Consider the following 15,395-nt stretch of genomic DNA (forward strand, 5'->3'; position numbering starts at 1 on the left):
ATTTTGCGTTTGTGTTTTTAGGCATTGAAGGAGAACTGAACCCTATAATTCGGAGGTAATCGGCTCATAAACCTTAAAGGCTCATCTGCCTTTGCTAGCAGATCTGGGAAATTCCATGCCCGGACAGCTACGCACTTTACTAGCAAGTACAATGTGCACATCCTAGAATTTTTGACGCTGCATGCATAGTGCCATACTTTCAGACATGCCTAATTGTATTATAGAATCATAGAATCTCAGGGTTGGAAGGGACCTCAGGAGGTCATCTAGTCCAACCCCCTGCTCAAAGCAGGACCAATTCCCAACTAAATCAATTATAAGACTAGATTTTTATTTCAAACTTTGCAAATCACATCCTGCTAATGTAATGACTATTTGTGTGACAAGTGTAACACATTGATGTGTATTACCATAGCAACTACAAATCCCAGTCCTGGTTTAGGAGCCTGGTGTGCTGGGCATTGTACAAACACACAACAAAAAAAGTCCCTTGCCACTTGAGTTTTTCTGTTTGAAATGAAGGTAGCCAGAATCTATCTATTTTTTTGAATTAGGAACTGTGTGTTTGTCCTCCCAGAATTCAAACAGCCAAAAAGATTTTACTCAAACATCACCCCCAAAAATCCTCTTATGGGCCAAAGCCATGCTGAAGCAACTGTCCCCCCCCCCCCCCAAAACTAAACTGGAGAGTAACAATTCTACACCCATTTTCACTTTGTGACTCAGTCTCCCTTCCAGTCCTTTAATGCCCATGTGGCTGCTATTCTACCCCCTTTAACAAACAAGCTAACTTGAGGTACAGAGGACTTCAGGGGCAGTGAGGCTCAATCCACTGTCAGCTCCCAGTCCCCTGCTCCAGCCACCACCGTTTGCTAAAGCAGAAGTCTCAAAGGGAATGCAATTGCTGGCTTTACGGTATGACAGCCAAACTTTCCATTGCACCATGGAGTGGGTGGGCAGCTCTGGTCGCTGTCCATCGTGTCAATAGGAGGGATGGAGAGGAAGAAACCTGGGCCTGTGGGCTGGTTGGAATCCCCATAGACCAACTTACTCATAGACTTTAAGGTCAGAAGGGACCATTACGATCATCTAGTCTGACCTCCTGCACAACGCAGGCCACAGAATCTCACCCACCCACTCATGTAACAAACCCCTAACCTATGTCTGAGCTATTGAAGTCCTCAAATTGTGGTTTAAAGACTTCTGCCAATCTGCTCTGGAGGAAAATTCCTTCCCGACCCCAGATATGGCGATCAGCTAAACCCTGAGCACGTGGGCAAGACTCACCAGCCAGACACCCAGGAAAGAATTCTCTGTAGTAACTCAGATCCCACCCCATCTAACATCCCATCACAGGCCATTGGGCATATTTACTACTAGTAGTCAAAGACTAATTAATTGCCAAAATTAGGCTATCCCATTTTACCATCCCCTCCATAAACTTATCAAGCTTAGTCTTGAAGCTAGGGATGTCTTTTGCCCCCACTACTCCCCTTGGAAGACTGTTCCAGAACTTCACTCCTCTGATAGTTAGAAACCTTCATCTAATTTCAAGTCTAAACTTCCTGATAGCCTGTTTATATCCATTTTGTTCTTGTGTCCACATTGGTACTGAGCTTAAATAATTCCTCTCCCTCCCCGATATTTATTCCTTTGATATATTTATAGAGAGCGGTCATATCTCCCCTTAGCCTTCTTTTGGTTAGGCTAAACAAGCCAAGCTCTTTGAGTCTCCTTTCATAAGACAAGGTTGCCATTCCTCGGATTAACCTAACAGCCCTTCTCTGTACCTGTTCCAGTTTGAATTCATCCTTCTTAAACATGGGAGATCAGAACTGCACACAGTATTCCAGATGAGGTCTCACCTCCAGTACTGACACCTCTTTATCTTTACTAGAAATACCTCGCCTGATGCATCCCAAGACCGCATTAGCTTTTTTTAATGGCCATATCACATTGGCAGCTCGTAGTCATCCTGTGATCAACCAGTACTCTGAGGTCCTTCTTCCTCTGTTACTTCCAACTGACGTGTCCCCAATTTTATAACCAAAATTCTTGTTATTAATCCCTAAATGCATGACCTTGCACTTTTCACTATTAAATTTCATCCTATTACTATTACTCCAGTTTACAAGGTCATCCAGATCTTCCTGTACGATATCCTGGTCCTTCTCTGTGTTAGCAATACCTCCCAGCTTTCTGTCGTCCACAAACTTTATTAGCACATTCCCACTTTTTGTGCCAAGGTCAGTAATAAAAAGATTGGTCCCAAAGCCGATCCCTGAGGAACTCCACTAGTAACCTCCTTCCAGCCTGACAGTTCACCTTTCAGTATGATCCGTTGTAGTCTCCACTTTAACCAGTTCCTTATCCACCTTTCAATTTTCATATTGATCCCCATCTTTTCCAATTTAGCTAATAACAACTCCCCATGTGGAACCATATCAAATGCCTTACTGAAATCGAGGTAAATTAGATCCACTGTGTTTCCTTTGTCTCAAAAATCTGTTACCTTCTCAAAGAAGGAGCTCAGGTTGGTTTGGCACGATCTACCTTTTGTAAAACCATGTTGTATTTTGTCCCAATTACCATTGACCTCAATGCCCTTAACTACTTTCTCCTTCAAATTTTTTTCCCCTTTCACACAGCAAGCCTCTGTGTGACACCCCCCTCCTATAAATTAAAAACACCCTGTTATATATTCAACAACATTATAAATGCTGGAGGCAAAGTGTGGTTTGGGGTGGAGGCTGACCCCACATGTAATAGCCTTGTGACCCCCTGAGGGGTCCCGACCCCCAGTTTGAGAACCCCTGGTCTAACGTGTCCTTTTTCTTGGGATTTTTGCAAATATTCTTTTTCCTATATTTATTCTGACAAAGAGAAATTTGATGGGAACAAGGCTGTAGCAGTAGGTGCTCCAAGTTCTTGACTGTTTTGTCATGGTTAGAAAGTCTCTCCAATCCCCTTCTGTTAATAACTTTTTCCCTTTCTCCCATATCACCGACCTCTGCTTTCTCAATGTCTGCATAGATACTACATTAAGGTCCCAATCCAGCAAAGCACATGCTGAATTTAATGGGGCTACTCATGCTTAAAGCTTAGCATGTGTTTAGGTGCCATGGTGGATCGAGGGCTAATTCAAGAAACCTTTTTAATCGACCATTGTGTGTAATTAATAATAGTTTTGCTATTGAGGCATTCTCAATATAGATTATGCAAAGTATGTGAATACTTGAACCAGTTTCAAGAATAGCTTTATTTCAGACCCTGTGACAGAATGGATTTCACCAGTTTCTGTAATGGACAAGTGCAGTTACACCCACCCTGGGCTTCGTATATCCATTGACCCAATAGTTTATTGGTGGTGAAGCCAGGATGGTATAACTAAAACCCATGGGAAGCGGCCTTGTGGAAATCATTAAAGCAATCCCACTAAACTCATGGAGAATGAATTTTCAAAGGTGCCTGATCTGTATTTAGCTGCCTGAATATCTACTTTAGCATTGACTTTCAATGGTATTTGGGCAGCTAAATCACTTAATCCTACCCATCATTTGAAGTTTATTTTTTAATCATAATTCACTGAACTGATATATCTTTAATCCTTGATTCTCTTTCCCCTTTCTCCTGGCTCTGGGAGAAGCTGGATACCACTTGCTCTGCAATAATTTTGTTTCAATGTTTGCATTTTTTTTCCACATTAGCTGTGTCTGGTTGAGTCTGTTTGGAAGCGCCAAATCCTCAGACTTTTTTGGCGCCTTGCTTTCAAGCTGAAATCACAGAGAAAAGGGTCACTCACATTAATAAAGAGCCCTAACTGGAAGTGGCTTTCAGCTCCTGTGTTCAGTGGTGCGGTTAAGGAGAGGATAGAATATGAGTGTACAGTTTTGTTCCAGTTTTGTTCCAGTTTACTCTAGCTCCTAATACTGACCAACTGGAGTAGCACTTGTGCAATAAGACACAGAGCAAGGACCACAGGCCAACGTTTTCAAACCTGAGTGCCTAAAGATAGTCTCATAGCCCCTGATGTAGCATGCACTTAACTTCAAGTGTGTGTTTAAGTTGCATTAAGTTGGTCAGATAGAAGCATATGGCCCAATTTTTATTTTTTCCTTTCCCTCCCAATCAGCCACTTCCATGTAGAAGCCTAACTTTAAACCCCCGGGTTTGAAAACTTTGGCCACAGTATGCCAAGACTTGAGATCCATGGCAGGCTGGAGAGCCCAGCCATCTCATCTTGATGGAAGGAACAAGAAGCGTTTGGGGTTTTCCCAGATTAGTTTGTTCTGAAATTCGTTGCGGAATGGGTGAGGGAGTGTGCGGTTATGCAATACTCATTCTGGCCACACAGTCATGCTGGAAAAGTATGACAAGTGGGGTCCCGCAGGGATCAGTTCTGGGTCCAGTTCTGTTCAATATCTTCATCAACAATTTAGATAATGGCACAGAGAGTACACTTAGAAAGTTTGTGGATGATACCAAGCTGGGAGGGGTTGCAAGTGCTTTGGAGGATAGGATTAAAATTCTGAATGATCTGGACAAACTGAAGAAATGGTATGAAGTAAATAGGATGAAATTCAAAAAAGACAAATGGAAAGTACTCCACTTAGGAAGGAACAATCAATTGCACACATACAAAATGGGAAATGACTGCCTAGGAAGGAGCACTGCAGAAAGGAATCTGGGGGTCATAGTGGATCACAAGCTAAATGTGAGTCAACAGTGTAACGCTGTTGCAAAAAAATGAACATCATTCTGGGATGTATTAGCAAGAGTGTTGTAAGCAAGACACAAGAAGTAATTCTTCCACTCTACTCCGCGCTGATTAGGCCTCAACTGGAGTATTGTGTCCAGTCCTGTGCACCACAGTTCAGGAAAGACGTGGGCAAATTGGAGAAAGTCCACAGAAGAGCTACAAAAACTATTAAAGGTCTAGAAAACATGACCTGTGAGGGAAGATTGGAAAAAATTGGGTTTGTTTAGTCTGGAGAAGAGAAGACTGAGAGGAGACGTAACAGTTTTCAAGTACATAAAAGGTGGTTACAAGGAGGAGGTAGAAAATTTTTTCTTCTCAACCTCTAAGGATAGGACAAAAAGCAAGAGGCTTAAATTGAAGCAAGGGAGATTTAGGTTGGACATTAGGAAAAACTTCCTAACTGTCAGGGTAGTTAAGCACTGAAATAAATTGCCTAGGGAGGTTGTGGAATCTCCATCATTGGAAATTAAGATCAGGTTAGACAAACACCTGTCAGGGATGGTCTAGATCGAGGGTTCTCAAACTGGGGGTTGGGACCCCTCAGGGGGTCGTGAGGTTTTTACTTGGGAGGTCGTGGGCTGTCAGCCTCCACCCCAAATCCCGCTTTGCATCCAGCATTTATAATGGTATTAGAAACACTTTTTTTAAAAATATATTTAACTTATAAGGGGGGTTGCACTCGGAGGCTTGCTATTTGAAAGGGGTCACCAGTACAAAAGTTTGAGTAACACTGGTCTAGAGAATACTTAGTCCTGCTATGAGTGCAGGGGACTGGACTAGATGACCTCTCGAGGTCCCTTCCAGTTCTATGATTCTATGAGGATAACTGGCACACAACAAGACCCCAAACCTGCAATTTGTTGTGCTTGCGCACTGTTTTGTATTATGGTGGCCTGTTGGAGCTTTAGGCATGGACTGGTACCCCTGTAGATGCTGCTCAAACACAGAACAAAAAGACCGGCCCTGCCTCAAACTGCTGCCAACCTTAACTAACAGGGTTCTGCTCCTGGGTGCTTTGTGGCTCATGGTCCAAGTCTGTGACATTTTTTATGTAACTGATGTGCAGGTAAACCATGAGGTTCTTCCAGTATTCTGGTCAGGTAGTATAGCTCAACTGAAGAGCCTCCCTCTTGCTTAGACTTACCATTGCTCATTTCCTGCCCTGCCCTGTCGAGGATCATGAGGTTGAATTGGCCTTGCTTAGCATCAGCCAAGGCAAAAAGGTTGAAACACTACATGGAATTAGAGCCCGCGATGCCAGGTTTTCAGGCGTGCTCAGCTCCCACTGAGACGAACGTGAGCTGCTGGGTGCTGTGCGCTCTGGAGGATCTGACCTCTTGTTAACACATTGAAACAGCGAGTGTTTGCAGAGCTCTGCTCCCCATCTTTTAAAAGAGACACTGAAGCCAAATTTTCAACAATCAAACATATAAGCCATGCAGTAAGGAAGTGGAACTGAGTTGCACTCCAGTGGGGGGCTCCCTTAGGCAGTGCCTGTGCTATGCCAGTGGTGAGTGACTATCCCTGCTCTGGGCCAAGAATTTTCGCAGCCGCCTCATCCTGGAACATTCCCACATTCGTCCTTTGTTCACGGAAAACTTCATATTTCTGCAAGTGAATTTGCTTCTTGGCTGTGTCACGGTTCTCTCTGTCTGAGCGTTTCAGCTCTTCTCTCAAGCCTTCAGCCTGCTCGCTCCACTTCCAGCCTGCTTGTTGGGGTAGCATGGTGTGGTGTGAATCTGCCCCGCTGCGGGCAGTCTTTGGAGGAGCGGGGACTGTGGCCTGTTGGGACCACACTGTTGACGCCAGGTTGTTAGGTTGAATTGTGAAAGGGGAGGAGGGTCTCTGATTAGGAATCCTGTGCTTTGTTCTATTAGTCCCTCTACTTCTTGAAACTCAGGCTTTTTAAAATGAGTCAACTGGATTAAAATATCCTTCTTTGTTCTATCATATCAGCTGCTCCAGAAAACTTATCACTGGATGCGTGGAAGTTCATATTAGCCTGTGTTTATATCTACAGAGAGCCTGCATTTAACATCATCTAAGAAAATTTTTTGTATATTCTTGAAGGTGAAAATATTTTTTTTTCTGTTTTATAAATCTGAGAACTAAGGGGACAGTATCAAACATCACATTATCCCTCCTCCTTGAGTCATCGTTCCATTGTTTGGGTGTTCCTGCTGCCGAGTGGGGGATTTACTATCTAAAACTGTTCCTGTTTGTTGATGGGCATGGGCGTGAAGACATCATATAGGCAGGGGGGTCAGGATTCATTGGGGCAGGCTTCCCAAGCCCAAACATGCACCATAAACCCCCAAGCTGCTGAGTTAGGCCTGGAAAATCATGAGACTGGCTTGAAAATTGTGAGATTTTTAAAAAGTTATAACTTTGGGGCTATTCTAGTTTTTTGAACCTTTTAAGGGTGCACTTGAGTCACATTTTCAAACTTTTCTCTGCAGCCATGAGTGCTCTGAACTTTTTTAGCTCTCATTGAAAATAAACAAACTGTTTCTGGATCTGAAGAAGAGCTCTGCAAGTTCGAAAGCTGGTCTCTTGCCCCAGCAGAAGTTGGTCCAAGATACTACCTCACCCACCTTGTCTCATCTCCTACCTCATGGGGGTTTTAGATGGAACCTCAATATCGTGAGTGTTAGCAACACTGGGTGGGATTAAGGTGTCAGATCCTCAGCCTGGTGTAAAACAAGGTAGTGCCATTGAAGTCTATGAAGCAATGTTGATTTACACCAGAGTCCTAGAGTTTAAGGCCAAAACAGACCTGCAGTTCATCTGGTCTGACCTCCTGTGCAGTACCAGCCCCCGCCAACACCCCCCAGATAGGAAACTGCTGGAAGACGGGTAAAGTCAGGAGTTCTCATTAACCTAGGTGTGAAGTGAGTCTCTGGGCTCCTTGCCAGCTGTGACTGGCTGCTACAGACTCCTCTTGCAGAGCATTAATGTCTTCATGCTGCACATTGACTGCTCTTGGAAATCCACACATTTTATTCTGTACTGTCCCAGCTCCCTTTTCCACCATCTGACCCTTCTTTTAGCCCATCTCTATGGAGTCTGAGGGAAGTGAGCTTGCATGGGTATAGCTGAGGGCAGGATTTTGCCTACGGGATTTTTTCAGTGATGGTGATGGATCCATGGGGCAGAAATAAATCTAGCTTGTCTAACAGCTCAGGTAGTGAACCATGCCACTTGCTCTGGAAATCACTGAGGGTATGTCTACACTACGGGATTATTATTATTATTGCACTTTTATCTCCCAATATGTCTCGCCAACTTTTAACTGATTTTTAGTAAGAGAAAAGATAAATAGAAAAACAGCCGTGCAAAGGGATCACATTGTGTTAAAAATTAAGAATTGCTTAAATGAGGCAGCTGAGCACTGTATTTCGGCTTTAAAAGGTACGCCCTCATTTATATTTAGGGCAGCAAAGCAAACTGGACGCTACTAGGCTCTCTCAGCAGTTTCTGTATTCATATATGAGCCACTTAAAGTCAGCAGAAGATGGAGTATTGTTTGATAAATAAAATTAGAAAGACACTGACCTAGCACTTAAGTTCTGATGCATGCCTGGCCCCACCTGTCTGTCACAGCTACTGGGCTTCACAGCTTCAAAAATCGAATGGGAAAGTATGCAAGGAAAGAAGGGGAAGGCAGTAGCACTTTGCTAAGCTATAATTCTGGAGTCTTAGTGTGGATCCCCTGCTCCAGAAAAGGCATATTTGTTTTATTGTAAGCTCCTCCCACTAACATGTTGGAACCAACCAAAAAAATAAACATCTCTCCCCCACCCCTTTCTTCTCCAAAAAAGATAAACTCCATTCCACTGGTGCAGAGAGAAGTAGCCATGATGTTATGATGGTCTATGTCCAGAGTAGATGATCCATTTCAAGAATAAGCATGTTGTGAACAAAGGATGAAAGAATGAACAAGTTATGGTTTTTCCATTCATTTGTACCGTTTAGTCTTTGTCTTCACTACAAAAATGATGTGGTCTTAACAGGAGCTCACTAACTTGAGGGAAAATCCCAGTGAAGATGAGACAGTTGGTAGTTTTCTCAGAAGTTAGATTAAGGTAACCCTTTGACTCTGGTAGTCTTTAATTCAACCTGCTAACCTGTGTGAAAACTGGACTGCCTTGGCTTTGCTAGGATTTTAACTAGTTCACTAGCTCGAGGTAAGAAGACACCTTCCTCCCCAGCAACCTAGTGAAGTCGAGCTCTTAACGCAGATGCAACTATTGCCCAATACTCGCTATGCTTTTAACTGAAGAGGAATTAAGTGCTGCAAAACTGCCACAATAGCCAGGCAAGTTACGGGGGGAAATAAACCCTGTTCATGATTTCATTCTCCTGACTTTGATTTATACAACCAATCTCAAACTGTTGGCATTTATTATTAGTTCCTTATTTTAAATGCATCCCCTTTTTATTTTGAAGATGAAGCTCTTGGGCTCCAATATTTTTCCCTGTTTCACCAAAATGTTTGTTCATTTATGGTTTTTAAACCTAATCAGCTTAGGGCAGAACACAAATCTACCTTACTTGGCCATAACCTTCAGAGAAAGGGAGAGAAACACTACAGTTGTTTGAGAAGCACCACTATGGGCACTCCAGTTCAGGTATGTGTGTGCCCATGCGCCTCCCAGCAGAGACGCGTTAGCGGTATCTGTTCGACCCGCACATGCGCCTTACGTATCCTCATGCCCCGTTCCAAAGCGATCAGGCGAACTGCCCTCTGTTCTTTCCCAACCATCTTGGCCTGAACCAGAGCTATAGTGCGTCTGCCTTGAGCCTGCCTCGGCTCCAGCTGCTGCAGGCTTTGCTGGTGCAGCTCATGGGGGCCCCCTGGACCTAGAGCTGCTCCTTAACCCCTTGTTCTGCAGTGTGGGGTTTGTACAACCCATCACAGAGCTAGAATTCCCTTACTAGGTATGGGGGGATTGGCTTTTGGCCCTCTGCCTGCAATACCCAGGTGTTGGGTTTTTACCTGGTAGGACTAAACGACTTCAGAAGTATCCTAGACTGTTTCCATTGCGAATAGGCCTAAAAGGGCCACAGTTTCCACCCAAACATATCAAGGTGGATCTCTGGATGTATTTATAAGAATGACCATAGTGGGTCAGGGCAATGATCCGTTTAGACCAGTATCCTGTCTTCTGATAGTGGCCAGTGCCAGGTGCTTCAGAGGGAGTGAACAGAACAAGGCAATTTATCAAGTGATCTATCCCGTCGTCCAGGCCCAGCTTCTGGCAGTCGGAGATTTTGACTAATAGCCATTGATCTTATCGAATTCTTTTTTGAACCAAGTTATACTTTTGGCCTTCACAACATCCCCTGGCAAGGAGTTCCACAGGCTGGCTGACTGTCGTCTGGGCACCACTTGAATATTAATGTGGGTTAATAGTCTGAGATTTCCCATCAGTTATGGCGAATTTGAAACTTGGGCAAATCCTCTTTTTGCCTTTATGTGATCCCTGTCACCAAGGCTACTTGTTAAACAAAGGCAGAGAGTAATGTCCACCTGTGTTAATTTCATAACCCCATACTTGTACTTACGTTGGTGACGTGTTTCCCTGTTCTCAGTCAAACTGAATTCCTATCTGCGTGGAAAAACTAGTGGTAATGATCCATCATCTTGGATGGATGAAACACCTAGCAGTCTGGGTTATCAGCTAGTCACCTGAGCTTGTGAGAGTAAACGTGGCTCTTGAATGTGGTATCTGCAGCCCATATAGAAGACTTGAGCAAACAAAAATAGATTGTACAAGCTAAGATGAATGGTGAATGCAGGTTTCTTTCATGCATCTAATTTAAGAAATCCAGTCAGTATCTCCTTATAGATAAATGGCCCAGGTAGCTCTTGGAGATCCAAGAAGGGAGGAGGAAACTGGTTGACCTCGCATTACTTCACTTCTCAGAGGCTGGATTATACATTAGACTGTGTTACATATTGCAAAAATATCTTGGGTGAAATCCTGGCCCCCATTCAAGTCAATGGCATTCCATGAGGGCTGGGGGCAGGAGATAGGTGTTCATCCCTTATGGCAATTTAGAGAGTGAGACTTTGGGAAAATGGCATGTCTGGTAAAACTTTCCAAAGGGCCTGAGTCCCACTTCCCCCTTGGCCCGAAGTCTTATTGATTCCCTTATGCAAATGGAACTTGGATTCGTTACTCAGTCATGCACTTTTCAGAAGTTGTACTCCATAGCTGTTTGGCCTCGGAACACAGAATTTAGTAGCGGTTTCTCACTTGCACAAGTTCTCTTTAACGATTGCAAATGAGCTCTGTCATTCACACGTCCTGTCTGCTTGCTGCTTTCTAAATTTAAAACTTTGAACTAGTTTCATAGTTGCTTGCAAAAGAGTGTTAATTTCATTAGTGATTCCTGAACACAAGGTAGGATTGGGTGTGTCATCTCTAAAACCCGGGGTGCGAGGAAGGAGAAATCAAATGACTTGGATACGAACTTAATTCACAGCTTTCAGGCTACCATGTTTTTTAAAATAACAAGAGGTGCTACAAAGGGGGGCTCTTACCTTCCAGTGGGAATGTTTGTGTGAGGGGGAGGGTGGGAAACAGGGATGATTGGGAGAGCTGGCTCAATTATTTTGTTCAAAGCTTTTGACCAAACGCAGCTCCCCCAATCTCCCAACAGTCTTCACTTGGAGAATTTTTAGATGTTTGTTTGTTTGTTTGTTTAAACAAACAGAGTGGGAAAACAAATCCCCGCCCACCAAAAAAGGGGAGGCAGGAGAGAGGCAAAAAGGGTGAGAAGCAAAAGCCAAAAACCCCGCTTTTCTGAGAACATATTAATTTTGACCAGCGCTCCCAAGCAGGTGTCGTCTGAAAACAAATGGTTCCTGGTGGTTAATGGCAGGGAACGGGGCGCTTGGTGATTTTATCAATAGAGCTAAAGAGTTGGGATTATTGAATGGCTTCTAAAGCTGCAGAAGGGCTGGGTAGTTAGTCTCCAGTCCACTCTGCGTTGGGGGCAGGCCAGAGCCTCACCACACCAGGAGCAGACGAGAGGACAAATGGTGTTTTGGGGGCTGGTCTCCACTTAAAGATGAGGTTGACATAGCTGTGGGACTCAGGGCTGACACGGATACTCCCCCGCCTGAGCGCGGTTGTTAAGCTGACCTGAGCCCCTGGGGGAATATGGCTCGGTCAGTAGAGGAACTGTCTGTTAGGTGATGACAGGGTAGAAATGCTTTTAGGGAGACTTTAGTGCTGCTCCAGCCCTCTTGTGGGACACAGGGTGGCCCTGAGAAGCCTGTATCTGGAGGATTCCCTGGCGCCGGTGCTGCAGAAGGTCTCTATAAAGCAGCTGGCTCCTTTGCTCCCTCCTGCCCCCCAATTCTAGCCCAAAGGGGCATGTTGGGTAAGGGGTGCGTCAAGGTGAGGCCCCTGCTGTGGAGAATCTAGGCAGCACTGGGGCGTCCCAGAGGAGGTTGTCATAACATAGCCAGCCCCCCACCCCACCCAAGCTGGCAAAATAAATCAGGGGCCTGTCCAGCCCCCAGACAGCTTGAAACCCTTGTTAGTCCTCTCCTCTGGGGCTGCACTGTTGGCGTTCAGTGCTGCTGTCTGTGCTGTTAGAACTGTGCCTGATCTGAGGAAAAGGGAGTCTCACAGGGAAAACAATGTTCTCTCTGACATGCCGGGAAAGGTGGCTGCTGCCTGCTTGACTTTGTTCAGTGCACTTGGTTACAATGTTCATCCGCTGTTTGTTTGCAATCTGCAGAACAGTCTGTTCTTACAAACACATCAGAGCCTTATAAATCAAACCACCTCCAAGCCAAGCACCGGCCTGGCATGTGCAATGGAAATTGGCGGCCCAAACAAGCTAAAATGTAAAGATCTGCAAGAAAAGAAACAACTTGGAACTACCTGCCCCCTGAAATTGCAACACTTTAGATCACTAGGAGTTTTGGCAGCGCTGAACCTAGGTTACAAACTGTCCAGGCCACCTCCTCTCTCCCTGTGTGCTCACACAGAGCCTAGCACAGTGGGACCCCAGTCTGAGTCGTGAGGTGGCAAGCTGCACGTATCGGTGAAGAGGATATAAAATCAATATGTTCTATACAGAAATACTCTGTCCTGTTCTTGTTTGGGTCATTCAGTACCTAATGCTAAAGTCTTACTCTTCCTTGTTTGTTTTTTGCATGTAACCTTTAGACCTCCCTTTATCCTTTGTAGACAAATGCCAAAGGGCAGATCCTCAGTTGCTAAAAACTATCACAGCTCCATTGAGGCCAAGCTCGCCCCAGCTGAGGGTGAATGTTGCTAATAGGCCCCCACTGTCATAAACAAACATAATTCAGGGTCAACCAAGAATGTGGCCCCACTGTGCCAGGCAGTTTTCAAACACACAGTAGCCCACAGTCTGACCAGCCAAACAGATGAGCCAAACCCCGTGTGGTGAAGGGGTAGAACCCCCTGGAGTGAGCAGTGGGATGGTGGCAGACGGCCAGATGGAGAACCTGTACATGCATCTATTAGGGGATACATATATCATTTCAAGATACATCTGTTGAGGATACATTTGTCATTCTGAAGGGGACACAAGATACATCCGTTGACCCTTTGTACTAGATACTTTGGATGCCCTTCAGTCTAATGAGTTCTGTAAGCTTTCCAACACAGTTTGGACAAGCATAACATAACTTTGGTTTACTCAGGCCTAATACGGAAAGGCTTCATTAGCACTATGATTTTTCCAACAACGGCATGATGGTACCAGGATTTTGCAGGGGTGGGCAGGTGCATGGGTTTACTTAGGAAGAGATCAGCGAAATGGAAAGAAAACTGGGAAGGGGGATGCGAGCAGGGGAGTCGATGCAGACAGCCAATCAGCACAGGGTAGAGTAAGTCCAGTCCAATTGGTGGAAGTTCTGACTGGCTGAAGGTCCCTGCTTGGCTGCTTCTGCAGCTGCTGCTTCCTTTCCTTGGAGTCTCGGGCTGGTTCCTCTTTGCACTTCTTCTCCACGAACACGTGGGGTGGGGGCAGTGGGGCAGAATGTGTGTGTGTGGGGGGGGGGGGTTGGGTGGCCCTTGCACAGTTCTGGGTCCACATGTTGCTGGGGGGACAGGCGGCCCCTGGCTGCACCCTACTTTACTTCCTCTTCCTCAGTGCAGTTTTGGCTGCTGCCTCTATCCACCAGAAACTCTGTCCCTGGCCCATTATTAGTTTGGGAGAGGGAAGGCAGTTGCTGATTAAAACAAGCCATTCTAATTCTTGCCTAATGTAGTTCTAGGTCAGTTTATTTTTGTGGATCCCAGTTATAACTCCCCCCCATGGCTCCCCCAAAATTAAAATATACAGTGGAAATACTGCCACTATTGCTTACCTATAGAATTCTAGCCACTGTCAGTACACAGCGTCTGGTCTGAGAGTCAATACCATCAAACCACTGAGTGACTAGCCCCCCGGGAATGGAGGTTGTTCCTTACTGAACAAAATGTTAGGGTTGTTCTTTCAAAAGTTTACAATTCAACATTGACTTAATACAGCTTTGAAACTTTACTATGCAGAAGAAAAATGCTGCTTTTAACCATCTTAACTTAAATGAAACAAGCACAGAATGTTTCCTTACCTTGTCAAATATTTTTATTAAAACTTTCCCTTTGTTTTTTAGTAGTTTACATTTAGCACAGTACTGTACTGTATTATTTTCTTTGCTGCTGCCTGATTGTGTCCTTCCAGTTCCAAATGAGGTGTGTGGTTGGCTGATCATTTCCTAACTCTAAGTATCTACTGTATAAAGCAGGGGTAGGCAACCTATGGCACGGGTGCCGAAGGCGGCATGTGAGCTGATTTTTCAGTGGCACTCACACTGCCCGGGTCCTGGCCATCAGTCTGGGGGGCTCTGCATTTTAATTTAATTTTAAATGAAGCTTCTTAAACATTTTGAAACCTTATTTACTTTACATACAACAATAGTTTAGTTATATATTATAGACGTATAGAAAGAGACCTTCTAAAAAGGTTAAAATGTATTACTGGCACGCGAAACCTTAAATTCGAGTGAATAAATGAAGACCTGGCACAGCACTTCTGAAAGGTTGCCGACCCCTGGTATAAAGTTTTAATTCATTTAATGCGTTCTGCTAACGATACCCCCCACAAGTGCAGCACAACCAGTTTACATATGGCAGCGAACCTCAAAATCAAATTACAGCTTTGGTTTGTAATCCAGGACTGTGCATTCTTTTAAAATGATCACTTCCTTGTCTTTACTCAACCCCTGAATCAATCAGAAAATGCACATCTGTATCCCTTTCTAAAGAATGGGAGTCAGGAGAGGAGAGCATACATGTGCATGTGAGTCAGAGATGGATTATTGAATTTGTCATACAAGAAATGGAATGCTTTATGATGCCCAAGGAGACATGATACAAGATAGTTAATATCCACTCTAACGGTGGAATCGGTTTGGGTATTTCGTAGTGTTCGCAGAGCTCTTTCGTTTCCTTGGGGGGCGTGGGTGGCAAAGGGATGTGATATCTGATGGGCACTCGTATTCCGATTTACATAGGTCAGGAGGACTTCTGAGCAGTACAAGTTACTGAAAGGATTCTAGGTGTTGTCCTTTATGACTGAAGCAGTTAGCCACTGTTGA

This window comes from Mauremys reevesii, linkage group 11 (genome assembly GCF_016161935.1).
Source record: "Mauremys reevesii isolate NIE-2019 linkage group 11, ASM1616193v1, whole genome shotgun sequence".
In the NCBI taxonomy this organism is placed as follows: domain Eukaryota; kingdom Metazoa; phylum Chordata; order Testudines; family Geoemydidae; genus Mauremys; species Mauremys reevesii.